The 23,786-nt window shown below is 40.6% G+C and overlaps 1 protein-coding gene across 5 annotated transcripts in view; it reads right to left on the bottom strand.

Moving 5' to 3' along the window:
* The window catches only part of RSF1 (remodeling and spacing factor 1), a 128,229-nt gene that overhangs the window by 87,712 nt on the left and 16,731 nt on the right, over window positions 1-23,786 (bottom strand). Inside the window, exon 1 of one of the 5 annotated variants that reach the window (XM_065596034.1) lies at window positions 7,437-7,674. The exons of the other annotated variants lie outside the window; for them this stretch is intronic. The gene's annotated coding sequence lies outside the window, so the exon portion shown is untranslated. Of the gene's footprint in view, window positions 1-7,436; window positions 7,675-23,786 lie in introns of those variants that run through there. 5 annotated transcript variants of the gene reach the window in all.

Raw genomic sequence — 23,786 nt, 5'->3', positions numbered from 1 at the left:
CAGGTAGGGACGCACCAGCTGTAGAATCTCACAGTCTGTAAACAGCTCTCCATGGGAAGGGTCAGCTAGGAAATCGCCCAGCACTCAAGTGCAGCTTCCCTCTGGAAAGTACACCCAAGATAATATTGTCTTGCGTAGTATAGAAAGATGTGCAGAGCACAAGCTCATAAAAATTCACCCTCTCCCTCAATGTAAAGAGAAATGCACAACTTCACCCCCCCCGTTAGAAATTGCACAAACTGGATTTAATAAACAAAGCACATTTATTAACAAAACAGATTCTAAGTAATTATAAGGGATAGCAAACAGAACAAAGCAGATTACTAAGCAAATAAAACAAAACATGCAAACTAAGCTTGATTCACTAAAGAAACAGGATTCAAAGTGTAATTTCTCACTCTAAATGTTGATTTTAAGCAGGATGCAGAGTTTCTGTAGTTTAGATTTCCAGTTATTTCTCTTTACAGACTAGACTCTTTTGTCTCAGTCTGGACTCAGCCCTTGCCTTTCCTTCAGCTTAGTTCCTTTGTCTCTTCAGGTACTTTCAGCAGTCTCTCTTCTTGGGCAGGAAGGCAATGGAGAAGAGTCCTGTTTGTCTTACTCCCCAGCCTTAAGTAAGATTTACGTAAGGCGGGACTCTTTTGTTCCCCAGTCTTGACCTCCCCCTCCTTTTAGTGGAAAATTAGTAGAAGTCCAAGGTAACAAGACCATTTGACCTAGTAGTGTCACAGCTACGTCCCAGGACTCCTCTCAGGAAGGAGAGAGAGTAGCATCTTTAAAGTCTTATTGTTTCTTCCTAATGGTCCATCAAAGCTGATGGCCTGTTGTCTGGTGGGTGTTTCCCAAATACACACACAGTTGTAATTGTTAAATAGTTAATATTCCTAACTTTAGATACAGAAATGATACATGCATACATATTGGATAATCACATTCAGTAAATCATAACCTTTCCAATGATACCTTACAAGACCCATCTTGCATAAAATATATCTTAGGCCATATTTGTATCTTAACCATATCTCTATGAAGAATATGGGGTGTAACGTCACAACAGTTGCCGAATTGGTGGAGATGTTCAGATTGTTGGAGCAGATGAGACTTGTGTTGGTTGAAGCCCCAAGTTACCACCCCATCAGAATTGTTTTTTGGATGCAGAAGGTTGCCATGTCACTGATTGTGGGGCATTTGGTTGCTAATTTTGTAATCTATGCCTCTTCCTTTCAGGATCATCACGTCTCTGAGGAGGAGAAAAGTGAGTAGGCCAGGATCTCTGTGCGGTCTGGTACTTACTGAGTCTTCTTTCTTGGGCAGCAGTGTAAATACCCAGAAAAACGTAGTGTGGCCCTAGAATCTTTTCATATGTGGAGGGATTCGTCCATTCCTTCTGCAAACAATTTAGATCCTCAAAAGGGAGGTCCTCCACTGTGGCTTATACCTCCTTTGAAAAGGCGGAGAGATGAAGCCAAGATGCTCTCCTCTCCTCCACTGCTGTGGAGATGGAACGAGCAGCTGTATCAGCAGCATCTAGAGAAGCCTCCAATGCTGTCCTCACAAGGAGCTGACCCCTCAGCAATAGTCACTGGGAATTGTTCTTTCTGATCTGACAGGAGGCGTTCAATAAAGGCGTTTAATTTTGAATAATTGGTATGATTGTGTTTTGGCATAAGGGCTTGATAGTTAGCGATCTTAAATTGTAGAGTGGCTAAAGAATATGATTTACATCCAAATAAATCCAGTCATTTCCAGTCCTTATTGTATGGTGTCATTTTAGCGGGATGCTGTCTGCCATGTTCATTAATGGCATCGATGACCAGTGAATTAGGGGACGGATGAGAAAATAAAAAAAAGTCCTCATCTTTAGAGGACACAATATTTTTGTCTACCCTTTTGCACATTGGGGGTATTGTGGGTGGTGTCTGCCATATAGTTTTCGCCCAATCAAGCAGTGCCTCATTGATGGGGAATGCAATCTTTTCTGATGTCAAACAGTTTGCACTGTGACTGACTTCATTAAGCAGGATTCACAGGAAATCTGCTACCTATTAAAAAGGTGTTGAAATTGCTTGAAGTTGTCTGCTGTAGTTGGTGGGGGAGGCATGACCACCTTATCAGGAGATTATGAGGAAATGTAGTGGCTTCCTTGTCTAGTCTCTCTTCCCGTTCCTCAAAGGTCTCCTCTTGAGGATCAGGTGGTCTGGCTATTGAAGCTGAAGGAGATTGCTTTCCTCAAGCTCTAAAGTTCCTCAAAAACTGTTGTCTATATGCCACCTGTGAGTCCCAATATTGCCACTGAGGTGGTGAGAAAGGCCATGGGTGGAGGCATCCGAGGGTGTCCATACCAACTGGGTGGGTCTCTTCTACTCTGAGGATAGATTGAAGATACACGAGTTTCCACCCGGCTAGCTCCTTGGTGTTGCAATGGAGAACCTTGGAATGACACTGAGTATAGGTCATCCCTATCATCTTCCTCATCATCACTTGACGGGTGAAGCAATCATGGAAGGTGGAGTAGAATGTCTTGGTACTGCATGGAAGTCCGGGGACCTAGGCATAACCCATACCATGGTTATGTCAGTGCCTATTAAGGGTGATTCAGGTATCTGAGACCATCAAGTTTTTGGGGAACCGAAATTCCTGCGGTACTGGAACAGCCATCGGTACCCACTGAGGTCAGTTGAGTAGGTGTCATTGAAGTGGAGAGAGTTGTTGGTACCAGAGGCTCTCTGAATTGCGAGGAATGGCCACCAGGTGTTGCCACAGCCTTTTGCGATGCTGGTGTATGCAGTACTGATTGTCTAGAAGATTCCATCGTTGCCATTTTAGAGGAACTCCTTTCTCCCAACAGTACCATTCTGCCTGAGCCGCCCTCTTAGGGTCTTTGGGCTTACCCATGGTACTAGTACAGGAGGATCTTGCAGCCTCATAGGTACCTAGTCATGGGTCAGTTACTACACAGGTTATCAATCATGCCAGGGACTTCTTTCTCTTGGCCAATTCCCTGCTCAGGAACTTGTGGTCTGTTTTTTCAAGACTTTCTGAGAGGAATCTGAGGATTTCCTCTTTGAAGTCACTGGAGAGTGTTGATCTGATGATGTAGACGGGATCTGTCTTGACAGGGACCGCTGTCCGGAATGGGTCCCAGGCCCAGGGTCGGAGGCTGGTCAAAGTGAGCTTTCCATCATGAGCAGTCTTAATTTCAGTTCATGGCTCTTTCTGGTTCCAGATTTTACTTTGAGACAATCTCCACTATGCTGATAGGAGACTCCTTCCTGTCTGTGAAGATAGGTTGTAGATCCTTGATGTTATGCTGGAAAGGGCAGCAAATGCAGCAGGAATGACTGTCGCTGACAGGAATGGCTTCCCAACATGAGAGGCAGCAGTTAAACCTGGGGAAACTAGGCATACCCTTTTCAGGGGTTACTTCCTGCCCAGGAAGAGCTAGGGAAATCTAATTTATACTAAGGAGATAACTATTCTACAAGCGAAATAAAAATAAATAAATAATTTTAGGAAATGAAAAGAAAAGGAAGTACTAACACTAATTAAAGCTCTATTCTACTAAGGAAAAATTAAGAAAAACACTGAGTAAAATCTCGGTCAATGGGCTCTGCTAAGGCTCAGTCTCAGGCCAAGGGCAGTTGAGAAACAACTGAGGGCGGTTGACCCACACAGCGCTCTATAGCAACAGAGCACAGCACAACATGGGGAGCGCATGTGAGAGCCAAACAGACACTGCTACCAAAAATTTCAGATCTGAGGTGCAGGGACATGAAGACTCCTAGGGTGGTCCACTCATAGGGAAACTACCACTTTATAAATCATCTGTGATTTATAAATCAACCTGCCACCATCAAGCGGCAAAACCCCTGTGCATCACCATTTTAATAAGCTATAGACAATTCAGAGCATCCATTATTTTAATATAATTGACTATTAATAATGCAATGCCACAGGACCTTCAAAGTAATCCTTATTTATTTATGTATGTAGGAGATTCCATAAAATTTGTGATTTGTTGTCCAAGAATCACAGGGATCAACTTGTTTTCAACACATGTGATCATGTACTGTTTACGTGTAATAATTTGGTTGTACACAACTTCAGCGTATTTTCTAAAAGCATTTTGCGCTAGTCACTTCACTACACATGCACACACAGGCCTGGTCTACACTACAAAATTGAATTGGCTTAACTACGTCATTGGAGGGTATAAAAAATCCACACCCTTCAACGGCTTAGTTAAGCCGACCTAACCCCCAGTGTAGCTAATGCTAAGTCAACGGAAGAATTCTTCCACTGACCTACCTACCTCTTGGGGAAGTGGGTTACCTATGCTGATAGGAGACTCCTTCCTGTCAGCCTGGGTAGCGTCTACACTGAAATGCTACAGCGGGGCCATTGTAGCATTAAGTGTAGATACACCCTTACTAATTTTAACAGCAGTAAATGTACAAAATGAGAGATTTTATGATTTTGCCTGATGTTTTCTTACACTGGCTACATTTAACAAGAGTACTGTTGACTGAATCCAACTGCACTTTGTCTGCGCTACTTCTTTTATTGACATATTGTTTCTTCCCTTGTCACTTGTAGTATCATGTATCCAAGACTTGCGTTATGGAGTTTATTTCTTCATCATTTCATTTATATTCAACGAGCTAGTAAGAGTCTTTAAAACAAATGCCTTGATATTCAGGTTAATATAAAGGAGTTCAAAATATGTAGTTTGTGTGAAAGTATCAGTTTTATTGCAACGGCACTAGATCAGTTCCATAACTTATAGCCAGTCTAGTACAGAGATATCCCACATTAGATGTGCAGAATTACCTGTTTTGAGGGCAAATATCTGCTTTAAATATAGACAACGGAGAGTATCAAGATTATCTCTAGCATTTATTGATTTTTTTTAGTCCATTTATAGTTTGCCATTATTTATCTTCATTTTGAATAATCAGGCACTACTCCCATTTGGTTTTCTTGGAAGAGCTAGTCCACATCACGGTAGTACTTGAGCACCCATTTTAGAACACATACAGTCTCAGGAATCAATTCTGCAAGGTGCTGAGCACTATGGGCTGATCCACCAAAATATTTTAGCACAAAGCACTTTAAGCCTGTGTGCAAGTTCCATTTGATTAAAACTGAGGATGTGCTTAGGTGTTCTGCTGGGTCAGACCAAAGTGGTCAGCACCTTTCAGGATCAAGCACTTAGTTCTTCTATCATTCTGTTCCCTGGGCAGAGAGAATGTCTTTTTTTAATGCACACACCGTTACTGCAGGAAAGTTGGCTTAGAGAAGTGTCTCACATTTTTTCTGAAGGCTCAAATTCATGGTCACTCTGAACAGCCCTTATTGAGGAGTCAGCTCTTTGAGGAAACAGGACTGAATTATAAAACTCCAAAAGTTACAAAAGTAACTGGAAAGTCAATTCTTAGCATGCTCTGCGAGCATCTGCTACTATTTTAAAAGAACCTATTGATGTCCTGCCATTTTTGTGACATCTCAATGTTTAATGCCCTGGGACAGCAGGCCAAGGAGCTACAAGACATATTGATGCAGTTCTTACTTTACATAGACTTCACAACACATTTAAAATCCAGTCTTAATTTATTCATCGTTCTCACAGAACTTCATTCATATACCACACTAATATGAATGGTTGAACCAGAAAGCAAGAAGGCTAGAGGTAAGCTGGTTGTGAAAATTGACCTTGTACATTCCCATATGCTTACACTATTCCTGGAGCATCCTAAACTATCAGGTGCATCCCTGGGGTGGTAAATGAGGGACCCCCCATACATGGTATGGGCTGCTCTGAACATATTGAAGCAGCAGCCATGGACCTACGGTTGTGAGTTAGGCTAACTACCTGTCCACATTTAAAAAAAAAAAGTTAGTTATGGAAACAACCCATCTGAAGAGTCCATCTCTGTTAAGAGATGGCAACACTGGTTCCCACATGCATCATAAGGCACAAGAGCATCTATCCTAATCATCTATAGTACTGGTGATAAAATGTATGAACTGCACAGATAATTCATGGGGGGGGGGACGTGCACGGAGGGGGGAGGAATTGTGTGCATGTGTGTGTAGTGCAGATTGGGCAGCTCGGCTGCCTAGTGCATAGAACAGCAGCAGAGGACAGTGGAACCAAGACAATTAGCTGCTCACTGAAGCGGATTACAGTTATTGCAATTGTACATTACTACGTATTTTCAACTGTGAGCCACAGTTGTGTGTGCTCGGGGATGGGAAGGACAGGAATGAAGAGTATTTCATGGAGATACAATAAGGCCTTGGCTACACTTACTCGCTAGTTCGGCGGCTGGCAATCGAACTTCTGGGTTCAACTTATCGCGTCTAGTCTGGACGCGATAAGTCGAACCCAGAAGTGCTCGCCGTCGACTGCGGTACTCCAGCTCGCCGAGAGGAGTACCGCGGAGTCGACGGGGGAGCCTGCCTGCCGGGTGTGGACCAAGGTAAGTTCGAACTAAGGTACGTCGACTTCAGCTACGTTATTCACGTAGCTGAAGTTGCGTACCTTAGTTCGAATTAGGGGGGTAGTGTAGACCAAGCCTAAGTTAACATCTTCACAGAATCTGGACCCATTGCACAAAGGAGTCCACAGGGCCCTTATGATAGTTAAGCTTCATAAAGCTCCATATTGCTGATGTTTTTCCAATAATGTTGTATAATGTACATAGACTGCATATTTATAGCAGAAAATCATCTACATATAACTTTTGTAAAGCTTTTCTTCTAAGAAATTAAGCCAAAAGGCCAAATACTTTAGTACAATAGTGCCAATGTGGAGCCACTGTATTTAAATGTTAGTGTCCAACTCAGATTCAATGACAGCGAGGTGGATTAAAGTAGCATCCTGGGCCACATGGCTGCAGAGGCCCTGAGTTTAACAGGATGTCTACATGGCAACTGAAGGTGTGATTTCAGGTTGGGTAGGCATACCTGAAAAAACATTAATCTAGTTAGCACAAGTAAAGTTACCAGTCAAGACATGGCACCACAGGATGGTCCTCCTGTTATACTGCATGGCTAGCCAACATGGGAGCCCAGCCCTCTGCATCTTCCCTGCTGGTTTTAGCTGTCCTAGCTACAGTAAAGCTGGCATGGGTATGCCTACCCAACACCTGAATGGTGCCAGACGTACCTGCTGGGGTGGGCTCGGTTGCCTCACTAGGGAGAAAAATCAAGGGGTCAAAAGTGGGAGGAAGACAAGTGTGTCTAGTAGGTTGGAAGAAGAGAGTGTTTGGGGGGGAGGGGGGAAGAGAGAGGACACATTAGTCTATAAATGGTAACATTTTAGGGGTGTGTGAAATTTGTTGGATCCGGCTACCTTCAAACTTACGCCATTCTTGACCAGTATATGGGAGTCATTGTGCCCTGTTCAGATGAAGAGGGGTACTAATAATTACCGTTTTAAAAATGTTTCTGTAACTCCACATTTAACACTGTCAGAGGATGGAAGTAAGATGGCTTGAACTAATGTTTTAATTCCTTCACAATGGCAAGCATTTTCTTCTCTGTATTTCTTATGGAGCACAACCCAACAGGGCTCTGCATCATTTACTTTCACTGTTTGCTGACCAGCATCTGATGAGATAAGCTGTGCTCTAAGAACCATGTAGTAATTTTGTTCTCTCATGGCTCACTCTGCAGCAAAAGAAAGGGAACCAAATATTATCAATCTTACAAAAAACAGCCTGTATGTAAAGTTTTGGCGATAGTGTGCTGGATTTAAAACCAAAATTAAAATCTGAATGACATTCCCCATGTTATACCACTTAAGATCAATCAAATTTGAACAGTCCTCTAGATTCTGAACTAAAAGAAAGCAGTCTGGGAGCACAGCCTGTTAAAATAAGTTTAATGGGTTAGGAAGTAACTGTAGGACTCTAGCCACTGTGCTAGCAAAACTTGGAACACCCCACATGATATGTTAAAGGAAGAGACTCACTTAACTTACATTTGCATTGTGCTGTCTGCTAAGCTATTCTGAGATGACTAAGGGCAGATCTGATAGAAGTCTACAAAGTCATGAATGGTATGGAGAAAGTGAATAGAAAATTGTTATTTACCCCTTCACATAACACAATAACTAAGGGTCACCTGATTAATAGTCAGCAAGTTTAAAAAAACATAAGGAAGTACAACACAGTTAACCTGTTTAACTCGTTGCCAGGGGATGTTGAGAAGGCCAAGAGTATAATGGAGCCACCAAAGAATTAGATACGTTCATGGAGGATCATCAATGGCTATTAGCCAAGATGATCAGGGATGCAACCCCATGACCCAGATATCCCTAGACCTCCAATTGCGAGGAGCTGGGACTGAACCACAGGAGATGGATGACTCAAAATTGCCGTGCTCTGTTCATTCCCTCTGAACCATCTAGCACTGGCCATAGTCAGAGACAGAATACTGGCCTAGATGGATCATTGGTCTGACCCAGTATCACCATTCTTATATAGACTAGCAATTATTTTTTGGACAAGCTCAGTAGAGCTTTCAAGGCCTTACAACCAACTTGATGCTATTTCTCCAGTTGTCTGATGGAAACAACGCAATAACTTTTCAGTGCAGCATCTCATCAATTCCAAAATTTCAGAGACTGTTCTAGGCATCAATGGAGAGAATCCTACGTTTTTATTTTTCCCAAATCAAAAAAGGGGGAAAGTAGGGGACACAGAGCCGCAGCCATTTATATGCTGGTATATGCCATAACTTCATGCATCTCAACAACTGTCTATACATCAAAGAACTGGCTGATACCCAATCTCATCTCTGCGCATCCTCTCAGAGTTTAACACGCTGACACCCTGATTGACTTAGCTCCCAGACATGAGGGCACACAGCCCCTGGCATGGGGAAGGGAGGATGGGGAAATGGGGGTCACACAGAATCCCTGGCATGGGGGCTAACAGGAGACATCCTGGTATGGAGGGAGAAAGAGGGAATGGTGTGGCCACAAAGCCCTGGCATGGGAGAACCCTAATATGTGGGTAGGGAGGAATAGGGGCACACAGCCCCGGAATAAGGGAACGGTGTGGGGGTTGCAGCAAGTTCTTGAAATAGAAGGAGACTGAAAGGTGGCACACAAGGAGTTTATGGAGAACAGAGGGATGCAAGCAAACCCTGGTGTATGCAATGTGCTTGTCTTAAAAGAAGCAACAAAGAATTTAACCTTCAAATTAACTGTAGTGCTCCACTACGTACTAGGCTCTTTCCAAACATGCAAAAGGAGTAGTTCCCGCTCCAAGGAGCTTACAATCTAAGCTCACATCTTCTGGCTGAGCCACTCTATACTACCTCCAAGTTATTTGTCCAAAAACAAATTGTGCAGGAAAGGAAAGAACTGCAACAGCCCAGGCTTCAAAGTGAACATAAAAGAACAAGCAAAAAAGATGTAATTAGATGGAAGATTCAAACAGAGGGAACAAGAGTTGCCTACCAGCACTTAAAGATCCTTTTTTGTCCCTAGAAAGATCTTGGCATGCATTTAAAAAACTAAACAAAATACCACAGGCACAATTGAGTAACACATTCCTGTATTTATTTCAATTGTTAAAAACACCTGTCAGAAAACACTTGGCTTGCCTAGAATCTCTAGCATATATTCATTTTTAGTCATATTATTTAACACTGATATGGGTATTTTGCTCTGGGTATTTTGCTCTGGGGATGCAATGGGTTGGGACTCAGAAGCCCTGGGTTCTATTCCCTGCTCTGCCACTGGCCTACTGGGTGACCTCCGGCAACTCACTTCCCCATTTGTAAAACTGGAATAGAATCACCTCGAGGGGTCATCTAGTCCAGCCCTCTGTGCTGAGGCTGGATTAAGTATACCTAGACCATCCCTGACAGGTATTTTCCAAGCCTGTTCTTAAAACCTCCAGTGATGGGTTTTGCACAACCTCCCTACATAATCTGTTCCACTTCTTAACTATCCGTTTAGTTAGAAAGTTTTTCTAATATCTAAATCTTCCTTGCTGCAAACTAAGCAATTTACTTAATGACCAACCTTCAGTGGACATGTAAAATCACTGATCAAATATGTTAAGGGCTGATACATAGAGGATGGTGAAGACTTATCAGGTTCCCCCCTCCCCCGTCTTCTTTTCTCAAGACTAAACATGCTCAGCTTTTTTGAAACCTTTCCTCACAGGTCAGGTTTTCTAAAACTTCTACCATTTTTGTTTCTCTCCTCTGGAACTCTCTCTAATTAGTCCACATCTTTCCTAAAGTGTTGTGCCCAGAACTGGACACAGTACTCCAGCTGAGGCCACACCAGTGCCGAGCAGAGCAGGACAATTACCTCCTATGTTTGACATACAACACTCTTGTTAATACATCCCAGAATTATATTTGCCTTTTTTGCAAATGCATCACATTGCCTGATATTCAATCTGTGATCTACTATAACTTCCAGATCCTTTCCTGCAGTATTACTGCTTAAACAGTTGCTCCCCTTTTTGTATTTGTGCATTTGATTTTTCCTTCCAAGCTGTAGTACTTTGCACTTATCTTTATTGAATTTCATTTATTGGATTTCAGACCAATTCTCAAATTTATCAAGATCATTTTGAATTCTAACCCTGTCCTCCAAAGTTAGATGTCATCTGCAAATTATATAAATGTACTCTCTACTCCATCACCCAATATGTTAATGAAAATAGTGAATACCAGACCCAGGAAAGACCCTCACAGGATCTCACTTGATATGTCCTCCGAATTTAACAATAACACATTGCTAACTACCTGGGTACAATTTTTCAACCAATTGTGCACCCACCTTATATTAATTTCACCAGTTCGCTTATGAGAATGTCTCATGGGACTATGTCTAAAGCCTTACAAATCAAGGTAAATCAAGTCTACTGCTTCCCCCATCCACTACATCAGTTATTCTGTCAAAGAAGGAAATTAGGTGGGTTTGACATGATTTGTTCTTGACAAATCTATGTTGGCTATTACTTAGCACCTGATTTTCCTCTAGGTGCTTACAAATTGATTGTTTAATAATTTGTACCAGTATATTTCTGGGTATTGAAGCTAAGATGACTGGTCTATAATCCCCAGGACCTCCTTTCACTCCTTTTTAAAGATCGGTATTATGTTTGTCCTTCTCCAGTCCTCTGGATCATCACCCTTACTCCATGAATTCTACAAGCTAATTGCTAATGTTTCAGAAATTGCTTCGGCAAATTCTTTAAATAATTTAGGATAAATTTCAGCTGGCCCTGCTGACTTGAAAACATCTTATCTAAATATTCTTCAACTTATTATTTCCCTGTTATTGTTAATATGCTGTTAAGTATTCAGTCACAATTAACTGTTACCCTCACAATTAATTATACTTAGTGCCTTTATAAAGTGCTTTAATACCTACTGATAAAAGTGTTATCTAAGAGCTGGGTATTATTATAATCCTTGTCGTCATCTTATTTGGGCCCAACAGTCTTTGAACCAGCAGATATTTTTTCTAAGGTTTGAAGCATATCCCAAGGCCACCCCACTTACCCTTGGTTTTTGTTCCATGTGTTTGAAAATATGACAACCATATTTAAATGTCCTTTAAATGCCCAAGAATAAGTTTTATTGCTGTTCTCTGATTTCCACAGTAGGTAAACACAGACAAATACATGTCGCATCTACCATTGATTTCTATTACTACAAATAAATGGGTTAATGATTGCTGGTCTAGTACATCTCTTCAAAATATCTGAAATGGGGTAAATACCAAGGATGAAGAAGAATTCTTTAAGGTGATAAAATGGACTACAGGTGAAGGAAAACTTCCTGACAGTGAGATTTCTTAGGATGTCCAAGACACCTCTGAGCACAAAATCCTCTAGTTTGTTTTTAGGTATTGTTTTTATCATAGAACTGCATGGTGTCCCAATAATTCTGAGTTAGATGATCAGAGTGATCATACCAAATAGGAAGAGTGAAGTTACAGAAATATCACGGGGGAAAAAAAGTCTTGGAAGACACAGGCATTGTAAAAATTAAACGATATAAAAGGTTTTATTAAGAAAATACAAGGAGAAGAAACCATGCATGCTTTGTCTTGACAATGAACTATAAGGAACACACACACATACACACACAGAGCTGTATTAGAGCAGACCATTATGGGTATGTCTACATGACAAAAATTTAAAAAAAAAATTAAAAAACCAAAACGGCGATTAGTTTTAGAACCCAACTGACTTGGTCTCACAGGGCATGGGCTACGGCACTAAAAAGAGCAATCTATATCTTCCTGGTTGGGCTGGACCTTGGGATCCAAGACCTTCCCCCCTTGCTGGGTCTTTACCGCTCAAGCGGGAACCTCTAGACTGCTATTCTTAGCCATAATGCAACCTACCGCAGGGTGGTTTTGTTTTGTTGGTGCCATATAGACATACCCTACATCTTTTCAGGCTCATGCGTCAGAAGGAAGCACAACTAAGGCACCTGGCCAAGAGGCAACTCATAGATCTTAAAGTTCATTTGGGTACAAAGGCATTGAGTACTCAAACGTCCTTGATAAACCCAATATGAGTCTCTAAATTTTTTACCTTTTATTGAGCTTTGAGAGGAAGGGGAGACCTTATAACCCCTTGATGAATTATATTTCTCAATGAGAGGCCACTAATCTGAAGCTATTGTATTTAAGGGGACATTAAGAAACTAATACATGGAAATAAAGTTACACATTAATAGCTGGAAAGGTTTGGGCTTCATTTTAAATAGTCTTTTTCCTCACCTATACAATAATATATATATATTCAGAGTTAAACTCCTGTGCCCTATTAGATGTTAAATAAATTGATTTGTGGTGATTTTGCTTCATCATATGAAAAGAGGCAGCTTGAAAGCTTTTTCTGCTTGTTTTGGGAATGCCATGTCTGGTGATCTTTGGTTTTGCTGAAGAACTTTAGTAGTCTCAGATGTGGGCTGCGAATTCTCTCAGCCTTTAATTAAAAAGGGAGCCAATAGTGTTGACTTGCTTACAAAGACATTGACTCCCAAGTGTTTCTTGAGTTAAACAGACGATGTTAAAAGAAAGCTTTAAGAACAGCCTGAATAAAAATCTCTTCTCACAGACAGGTTTCACTTTCTGGATCATGACATCAGAGAACTCATGCCTAGTCACCTATAATCTTCAAAGAGAAAGAAAAGAAAAGGAAAAAGTAGATTAAAAATGTTTGAAAAAATTTCTTGATTTCCTCAGACATCAAATAAGATCAGCCACAAACATTTTGGCACTTTTTTGCATTCATCTTTAAAAAGAATTCCCCTCTTCCATGTTTGTGGTGACCTTCCTGAACCCCCATTTGCCTCATCAACCTCACTCATGCTTTGAAACATATCCACAGCTTTACTTCTCCCTTTCCTAGAAAGTCTGCTAGTCATGTAGAAGTGTATGTGATTTTTACCCATTTAGCTAGATACTAACACTACAGGACAAATGTCAAATTAACAAATACTGCAGCAGCCTCCTCTACCCACCTGGTCCAGCAGCCTTAAGTCTTCATATACTAAAAATTATTTTTAGTTTTGAAGTCTATCCTTTAGTACAGCAGTGTTACCCAAAAAATTGTGTAGCAAATATGATCATATTGCAGGCATTTGCATCATATGCTCTGCAAGACAGTCAAAACATCTATGAAGTTCAATAGAAAATGCAAGTGCCACATCGCATTCGACCACGTAAGTATTCAAAAAAACACGGTTTATAAAGCGTAATTCAAACTTAAAATGGGGCCAGTGCAAGACATTCTTCTGCAGTGTAAATGGCCACTTAGCCTTTTAATTGAACAGAATCATAAAATGTGCAATAATTGCCAATATTTGACTGGAAAGGTTATCTTTAATAAGAGATCCTAAATCATCCAAATTTATATTCTTCTTTCTTTCTTGGTGTCTGAGAATTTATCCTGTCCTCACAAAAGGGATTTTGCTGCTTCTTTCACAAGTTTGAGATGTAAAACAAATGTCATTTCCTGAGGCTTGTACATTAGACAGGCCCTCCAACTGAATTTCCTGAATGTAATCTTAATGTTAAAATACTCTTTAGCATACCTTGAGCCAACTATTTGTTAAACACCTGCAGCTGAAAGTAAAATAAACGAACACCTCTACGCTTCAGATTTTTCTTGCTGTCCTTTAGTTATTATGTAACATTTACATGGCAGCAGCATCTAAAAGCCTGAACCAGGTTGGGTCTCTAATGTCCCAGTTCTTTGTACATGTGACACCAACAGACTGGTCAAGTTGGGTATGACACAACTCCTCAACAAAAGACATTAAAATGTAATCAAGACAATTTACTTGTATGTGAATTTCAAAGAGATGTACTAGACCAGGAATCATTAACCCATTTATTTGTAGTAATAGAAATCAAAGGTAGATGCAAAGTGTATTTGTCTGTGTTTACCTATATCTTGTTAGAAGTTAACAACGTAACCAGATTAGCTTGTAGATGCCAATTCCCTTTCGTGTCTTAATAGCCTTATATTACGCATGCAGGTAGTTCAATTAACCTCAAAGATGTAAGATACTGCAGGAAACTAATAATATTATCTATATTGTCTTCAACTTGATTATCTATGCTATAATGAAGTACCAGTTAATTGTTTTATGTCAGTGGTTCTCAGCCAAGGGTACATGTACCCTTGGGGGTACGCAGAGGTCTTCCAGGGGGAACATCAACTCATCTAAATATTTTCTTTGTTTTACAACAGACTACAGAAAAAGCACTAGCAAAGCCAGTACAAACTAAAATGTCATAAGACAATAACTGGGTTATACTGCTCTACATATTACACACTGAAATCGAAGTACAATATTTATATTCCAATTGATTTATTCTATAATTATATGGTAAAAATGAGAAAGTAAGCAATTTTTCAGTAATAGTGTGCTGTGACACCTTTGTATTTTGGTGTCTGATTTTATAAGCGAATAATTTTAAAGTGAGGTGAAACTTGGGGATCTGCAACACAAATCAGACTCCTGAAAGGGTACAGTAGTCCAGGAAGGTTGATAGCCCCTGCCTTATGTGAATGAATGCAATAGTTTAACTATGTATCCATAGGAAATAGAAGATTAGCTTCAAAGCAACTATCTGCACCGCCTATTCTTCTTCGGGGGGGGGGGGGGGGGGGAAGAGTCCTGTGTGACAGGAGGCTCATCAGCTTGCTACAGGACAATAAAGGAAGCTTCAGGCCTGATCTTTTTCTTCAGGCCTGCTTAAACTTTAACAGGGAAGTCTCCAGGTTTACCTTGGTTTACCCTGGAATTCTCATGGAAGAACTTGAACAGACTCTACACTTGGACTGCCTATTGGACTATAACCTTTTAAACTGATTCCAGAAAGACTTTTACAAATCAGCAGCCTCATCATCTCTGCTATGAAACTGACCTAAGGACTTTACACATCTGTATGTATACAGAACTTTTTATCATAGCCACTCTCCTCTTTCTTTTTCCTTTTATTATTAAGCCTTTAGTCTTTTAGTTACTAAAGGATTGGTGATAACTGTCTGGTCCTTTGGGATTGGTGGACCTCACATATGGTAAATCAGGTTTTCAATAACCTCTCACTATATTAGACTTGGCTGTCTAGATGGGAGTCAAGGGCTGGAATGCTTAAAAGGGACTGTATTTGGCTTCTTGGTAACCAGTGTGGTATTACAGAAGCTGTTTTGTTACTCGCTTGGTAAATCTAAGTATAGAATAAAATGCCAGTTTGGGGGATTGTATGCCCTATTCCTTGCAGTCTGCCCTGAGTACATTCTCAGGGTGACCCATCCAGGTTCCCGGTCACAGTGCCTCGTGACATCCAGGTACACGGTCACAGTGCCACACTTCCATCGATGCTGATTTTTCTTGTTCCTATCTCTAGTATTTGTTGGCCACCATTTTCTAAACGGTTTCTAAGGTTATCAATACTGCCCTGACCAGGTTGTTTAAAATGTCTGCTCTTGGAATGATGGAATATTTCTAATGCTCTGAATATGTAATCTTGCCAATGGTGAAGTATATGACAAACACAGTCTTATGTCTTTCATTATATTTCTTCTTCAATTAATTTCAGTCAAACAAAAATCTATGTTTAGCACTCTTTGACCTTTCTTCTCAGAAAAATATTCACTCTTCCTCCTCTATGAGCCCACTTAGGTGGCGCAGCCTCCGTAGACCATGAAATGCCTTTGCTTGCATTAATCAAATCCATGGGCATTTAAGCATTTCGATGTTTAACTAGCTATTGTTGTCAACTTCCTCATTAAAAGGAGATTCACTGAGGGGTAACTATTCATTGCTTGCTCCTATTGAGAATGAACGTGTCCATGTTTAGAGCAGTTGCTAGGCTAAGATATAGCACTCTTGTAATGTTTGTTTTGACAGAAGGATCTTGGGAACCTCTGCCACTCACTTGTTAGTGCTCTGCCAAAGCTATTAGAAAACCAGAAAAGTCAGAAAATTCCTGAGAAGAGTTGGTTATAATCTTCAGGGATTCCCTGGAAATTTGCATCTGCACTCTTTTGAGAAGATTTTAGGTCTAAGCCTACTCATTCTTTCTGGATAGCCCAAAAAAGGAAATCACATGCCCAAGTACGGGTCAAATACTGCCTATGACCAACTGCACAGGTTCTATTTCCATGCACTGCTCCAAACATCTATATTGTGACACTGAAGGAGATAGAATCCCTGCACAAATATTTAGCAAAATTCATCATCTAGCCCTTCCAGACCACATCTAACACATACAGTAGAACCTCAGAGTTACGAACATCTTGGGAATGGAGGTTGTTCGTAACTCTGAAGTGTTCATAACTCTGAACAAAATATTATGGTGATTCTTTCAAAAGTTTACAACTGAACATTGACTTAATACAGCTTTGAAACTTCACTATGCAGAAGAAAAATGTTGCTTTCCCTTTATTTATTTATTTTAAAGTTTATGTTTAACACAGTACCATACTGTATTTGCCTCTTTTTTTTTTTTGGTCTCTGCTGCTGCCCGATTGTGTACTTCTGGTTCCATATGAGATGTGTGGTTAACTGGTCAGTTCGTAACTCTGATGTTCGCAATTCTGAGGTGCTACTATACCTTGAATTTCTCTCATGGTTTGGGGATAGGTCTAGTGGGATCTTCTATTCCTATTCTCCCTAGAAACAGATCAATCAGTATTAACTGACACTGCAGTCGAAGGAACTTAGCCTGACTTACATCTCTGTTTCATGTCAGGTAATTTCATGTCTTTTTTCTCTTCCACCTATTGAACGCAGGAAACACACCCCCTCTACAGAAGATTCTAGAGCAACTAGAACGTTTGCAGGTGATCAGTTTTCCATTTTAGGCTTGCCCACCATTTTATAAGCATCCAATTCATTTGATGGATACTACGCCTCTGCAGAAGGAATTTGTTTTAAAAATGATTCTAGTAAATGAAAATGAGTAATCCTATCAAGTTAACTGCTTAGGAAGTTTCAGAGGTAAGCGGGGGAAGAGGGGGCAGAGGGATAGGACAACTGTTATTTTACTCAGTGCACTAAAAATAAGCGATAAATGAAAGCTACTTTGATTACTTAAAAAGCAAAAAATTTCTAAATCAGATTTCACAATAGACCAAAAATAGTATGGGTGGACATGACTGATGTTTAAACACTTTTGATATTTGCGTGATAAAATTATTTCAGCAAAATCATCATTTGGTTTTGTACAATTCTTAAAATGCAGTACTGGTAAAGGATGATGGAATAGCCACACTTTTTGGTAAGCACAAAAATGATACAACACATTAGATGTTTACAAATGTTTGTGTTTGCTTCCAGCCCTAGTCAGTTTCATGACTGGCAACTGAAGTGATACATCACAGCTCAGAAGCTGACAACCATAAATGAGGCACAGAGTGGGCTAGAGAGACAGAAACAGAGCCAGAATCCACCGGAAGGGACAACAGGCCCAACAACAAAATGAACACAAAGTTGTTGAACTTTAAAAGCCATCTCACAGATCAAGGATGACAAAGGCAAGGCAGAGACAGACATGAACAGGGTAGGGTTACTGTCTGAACTTCTGTGGTCAAAACACAAAATGATCCACTGGAGTCAGTGTTCCTTAACCAACTTCTTCCCCCACACAAACGTTTAAGGTTGCAGTGAACACTGCTGTGCATAGGGTGACCAGATGTCCCAAGTTTATAGGGACAGTGCCGATGTTTGGGTCTTTTTCTTATATAGGCTCCTATTACCTCCCACCCCCATCCCGATTTTTCACACTTGCTGTCTGGTCACCCTCGCTGTGCACAAGATACCAAACTCACAAGCCAGGGGAACGTGTGTGAAAATGTTAGTAAGAAGTTATTTTGTCAAATCAATTTTGAAGCTATATCTGCTATCCAGGGTGTCTCATATTGGTAATGTTGGAAGGGACAATTCTTGCAGAGATTTTTAAACCAGCCAATGAAGTTTGAAATAAGGCTTTTCTTGTACTTCCAGTAATCTCTTCTTTTCTGTCTTTAGTGAAAATGACTTAAGAACCACGTCAGAATTTATTGCAAAAACATGGCGGAACAGTGTATTGCAATGGCAAATCTAATAAGGACCAAATTTATAAACTGTGTCAGGCTCACTATTTTTTGTGTGCCTTAACTCAGGTACTTAGAACTTCCCATAACTATCTTTCTGCTTCCACATGCCTCATGTGCCCAGCCCATTCCCGGACGCAATGCTTTCTCCAATTTAAGCAGCATGGTCTCTGTGAAGCTAAGTTTCTCTTTCCTTGTGTGTACCTTTCCTGTTTTCTATCTTCTCGCTTTCTCTTCCTCAAATCTGAAATTCTCTCCCTACTTGCATCATATCCTCACCTTTACTATTCCTCCACATCACTTTGTAAGCCTCCTCTTTGTTATCTTGCCACTCTTCTTCAGAGCATAAGAAAGGCCATACTGAGTCAGACCAATGGTCCATCTATAACAAGGGTTCTCAAACTGGGGGTCGGGACCCCTCAATGGGTCACAAGGTTATTACATGGGGGGGTCACGAGCTGTCAGCCTCCACCCCAAACCCTGCTTTGCCTCCAGCATTTATAATGGTGTTAAATATATTAAAGTGTTTTTAATTTATAAGGGGGGGGGGTCAAACTCAGAGGCTTGCTATGTGAAAGAGGTCACCAGTACAAAAGTTTGAGAACCACTGATCTGTAAAAACACATTGCTCTTACTATCATCCAGCCAAGTTCTTGCAAGGGTGCCAATCACTGCAGTATCAGAGCACCTCCTAAAAGAGGATCACCAGAGTCACAACAGGTTGTGGTTGATAAACTAATTTTCTTCCCTACTTCACATGAGGTAGCCAAGGCTATGTTTTTGGGGGGCCATTATTATCCATTATCCAGCATCTGTAAAGAATCCAAGAGGACCCATAAGCTGCAGACCAATTTGAAAAATTAGAGGTAGTCTCCACAGAAGGGTAAATGGAGAGTGGATGCTAGGTCTTACAAGTATTTCACTATGCCCATCAACATCCCATCTCTTTCCCTGGTTGAACTTCAGCCAACTGCCTACACATGCAGCCATTTATCTCAGCTAGGTACCAAAGATAAAGATGACGTCCTGGATATCATCCGCACATTGCTGGTATTTGAAACAATGGTCTCTCACAGCTTCCCCCACCCCCAATAAATGCACGTAGATGTTAACAAGAATGGGAGAAGAGCATGATGCCGTGTAGGACTCCACAGATGAGTGTTCTGGAGGTAGAGGAGCAGTCGCTAATCACCGCTTTGCATATCCTGGAAAATAAAAATAAAAAAATGGAGCCATATCAGAGCTTTCTCGTCAACCCCTGGAATAACTTTGGGTGAGACAGCAGTACACCAGACAAATACATATCCAGAATGAGAGTGAATTTCCTCCTATCTTTTTAGACCCTCTCACCTTAGCTGACACAAGTCAGAACTACAACAAACTGTGAGAGAGGGCGTGTTTATAGTTGTGGCCAGTGTGTTTTTCTTTCATTTGGTGAGAATGTAGGAAGTGTCGTAAGAATTCCTACCTGTAGTCCATCTAGTCCAGTATCTCGTCTCTTACCATGGCCTGCCCAGATACTTCAGATGAAGGTGCAAAAAACCACACAGGAGATGTGGAATAATCTGCCACCTGATTAGTATCTAGTCCTCCTAACTGTTAATAGTTAGAGACTGGCTTAGGCCTGTACATATGTATATCACTAATTTAAGTATTTTTATAGTAATTCTGGATATTAGTTATCCAAATGACCAACATTCCCTTTAAAACTTGCTACATTCTTGGCTTCAATTCTACCCTATGGCAATTAATTCTATAGTCTAATTATTCATTTTGTGAAAAAGTATTTCCTTCTATCAAGTTTGAATTAGCCACCTTTAAGTTTCATTAAATGTCCTCATTTTATTATGGAAACAGGAAGAACACAAGTTCCTAATACACCTTCCCAAAACACACATTTTTGTATACATTTGTCTCCTCTCTAAAATAAACAATGCCAGTATTTTCAATTTCTCTTAATGAGAGCTTTTTCCATGTCCTTCATTATTTTAATCACTCCTCTTTTAACAGGGAAGAGGGTGCAGGGCCACATAGGAACAGAGGGGTGTATGAATGGGGGTGGAAGGACACGTGAATAGGGGTGCAAGGACATACAGGGACAGGAGCAGATTGCCTGACTGAATGGGAGAAGCTAGGGGTCAGCCCGGGTCTGCCTGGGGGAAGCTCCCTAACAGTCCCTTCCCCTCCCCTCCCCCCCGCCCCCGAAAAACCTATTCCATACTTTTCCCCACTCAGACACAACAATCCTCCATGTTCACACCCAGACTCCATCCCAGCAATTACTTCCCTCTCCCTCAGCTCCTCCATTATCCGACTCCCCCAAGCCTTTGCACTGCATCTGAGGGGTGCAAGAAATACCATTCTGTATTGTAGTTTAAATTAATTACTACTCAAAATTCTGTATTAATATGCCTCGTAAGGAATCTTTTTTGTTGTCTGTATTGTTACAGACATACTTGCTGACAGGTATGTTTAAATAAATGACCAAAAATAATTGAAACTGGTGATTATATTGTGTTATTTTGACAAGTAAAATATACAGAAGTTTGCAGCATTTGAAAATATTGTGAAAAGAATTTAATTTTTGTTGCATAACTTTTAGGTTTTTGGCACAGAATTTCCCCAGGAGTAATTACTTGCATTTACAACTCTGAATTTCATCTACAGTATGTTTCCCCATTCACCTACCTTGTTGAAGTTCCGCTCTCGACTTAACTAACCTGAGTAACTCATCTGCAATTTTTTTCTACCTGACTGCACATCCACCTTTTCCAAAACATTAATAAATACTGTAAACACCAGACTTAGTTAACCTTCTGTCATGATGAAAATTGGTTTCCTATCTTTTTGATCTACACCACCACTTTGGCCTCCCACCCTGTGACTATATCTTTTCTTTAGTAGCCTTTTACTAATGACTTGTTAAATATCTTTTGAAATGCAAAGTTGTGTTGAGCAGTTTTCTTTTATTCACATTCAAAAAATGCTAATAGATTAGCAGGATATGATTTTTCTTTGAATAAAGGATTAGACCTTATAATATTTCAGATGTTTTATTATTCTATTTTAAATTATGATTACACCAATTTACCCAGCACAGATGTAAGGCTTTCTGGTCTATAATTCCCTTGTATCACCACTAGAGCTTTTTTTAAAATATAGGTATAACATTCGCTATCTACCAATTCTTTAGTATAGTATCAGTTTTTAATGATAGACTACACATTTTATTAGCATCTCATCCATTTCATTCTTAAACTCCTACAGAACACTTGGATGGATACCATCAGCGCCTAGTGACACTGCTTTTTAAAATTGTTTGTCCCAGCACAGCCACTTTTAATATATCAGTCCAATAGTACATCGCTTCATTACCAGAAAAGAGCAGGTTTGAGATGGGTATCTTCCTAACATCTTCAGTGGTGAAGCCTGATGCAAAGAAGTTATTTAACTTCTCAGCAAGATCTTTATCTTAATTGCTCCCTTTAAACCTGGTAATCCAACAGAACCACCAATTCTTTCCAGGCTTCCTGCTTCTAATATACGTAAAGAATTTGTTTTCACATCTTAGTATTTGTTGTTCAAAGATCCATCTTAGGCCTCCTAGTTTCCACTCTTACATACTGGGTGCTGTAATTTATGCTCTCACTTATTTGCTTCACAAAAGTTAAATTTCCAAATTTTGGAGGATTTCTGCTTGGCTCAAATAACCTCACCAACTTTGCCATTTACCCAGGCTGGTTTACTTGTTCCCTTCCTGGTTCCCTTTTTGTTCAGAGGTATGCACGCTTCCTGAGGCCACTACTGTTTTCTTAAGTAGGATACCTGTCACAGCTAAGGATTTTGCTTTCTTTACTTTTTACTGTAGACCCTTTAAGGTACTCTTCCTCGAGAGCTCCCTTTCTAAAAGTTCAGGATTACTGTGTCAGTGTTTGGTGCCTTAACTTCCCCATGGATGTTGAACCTAATTATATTATGGTTATGATAGTTAGCAGCTCAGCTACTGTTATTTAACATTAAGGGCTTGCCTACACCTGAGTGTTATTTTGGATTATTTTCCCCCATTTTAACTCATCAGGAATAACAATTCTGAGAGCAAAGCAGTGTGGATCTGCTGCAATGCCAGCTAACATGCCCTCATTTTGAATCTGTGCATCCATACAGCACTGCATGTTTTCAATGTAAGCACACAATATTCTGGGCAGACATCACAAGGTGCAACATTCCGCTGCTGCTAGGCTCTGTATTCTGGGATTTTATTTTTCTTGTGGTGCATTGTGGGATACTTACCAGAAGCCAATGAAATTATGGGACTTGGATTAAACTAAAATTTCTATGGTTCCCTTTGTGTCATCCCCTCATTCATCTGGCTTTTCAGAGCCAGTGCCGTTTTCAAAACACTGCTAGATATCATAGAGGGAATACTGCTGAGTGCCACAATCCTGGTAGTCATTAATACAAACAGGCTGATGCACATGTGTATTGGCAGTCATGCTGCTGGATATCTTTGGATGACATGGAAAAAGCCATAGCAGTGCTGTGGTGATACTGGCAGAGAAGGCAGAGCCTGAAATCAGCTAATTGTTATATGAACTTTTTCTGGAATGGCTCCTCTTGGTAGAGTGCCGTTCCTGGGCTTGGCCAACTAGTACTGACTGGTGGGATGGGACAGTTACGCAGACCCAGGATGACCAGTAGTAGCAGCAGAACTCTGGATGACATAGGACACTTTCCTAGAAGTCTGTGCAAAGCTCACCCTAGAAATGCAATGACAGAACATCTATACAAAGGTTCTCCCGAGCATAGAAAAAGCACATGGCCATTGCTATCAGGAAGCTCACCATTGACAACTGCTACCAGTCAGTTGCTAACAAGTATGGTAGATCAACTTTCAGGGCTATTGTGTGCTACTAAGAGGGCATTGCTATCCCAGGTCACTACATGCCCATTCTTTGCCTATCATGCCAGCCTTCAGAGTTAGTCAACAGAAAGAGGTATTTCTCTGTGGTGCTGCAAGACCTGGTTGAACACTGTGGAAGGTTCACCTATACTAATGTGGGGTGCTCTGGAAAGGTCTAACACACCTGGCGCTTTAGAAACTCAGATCTGTTTTTTGCAATGGGAAATAAAAATTTTCCTCCAGAACCACTGAACACTAATGGTATTGTGATTTCCTACTGT

Source organism: Chrysemys picta, chromosome 1, assembly GCF_011386835.1.
Source record: "Chrysemys picta bellii isolate R12L10 chromosome 1, ASM1138683v2, whole genome shotgun sequence".
NCBI classification, from domain to species: Eukaryota; Metazoa; Chordata; order Testudines; family Emydidae; genus Chrysemys; species Chrysemys picta.
The sequence above is the reverse complement of the archived record's forward strand: the minus strand, read 5'-3'. Positions and strand labels throughout refer to the sequence as shown.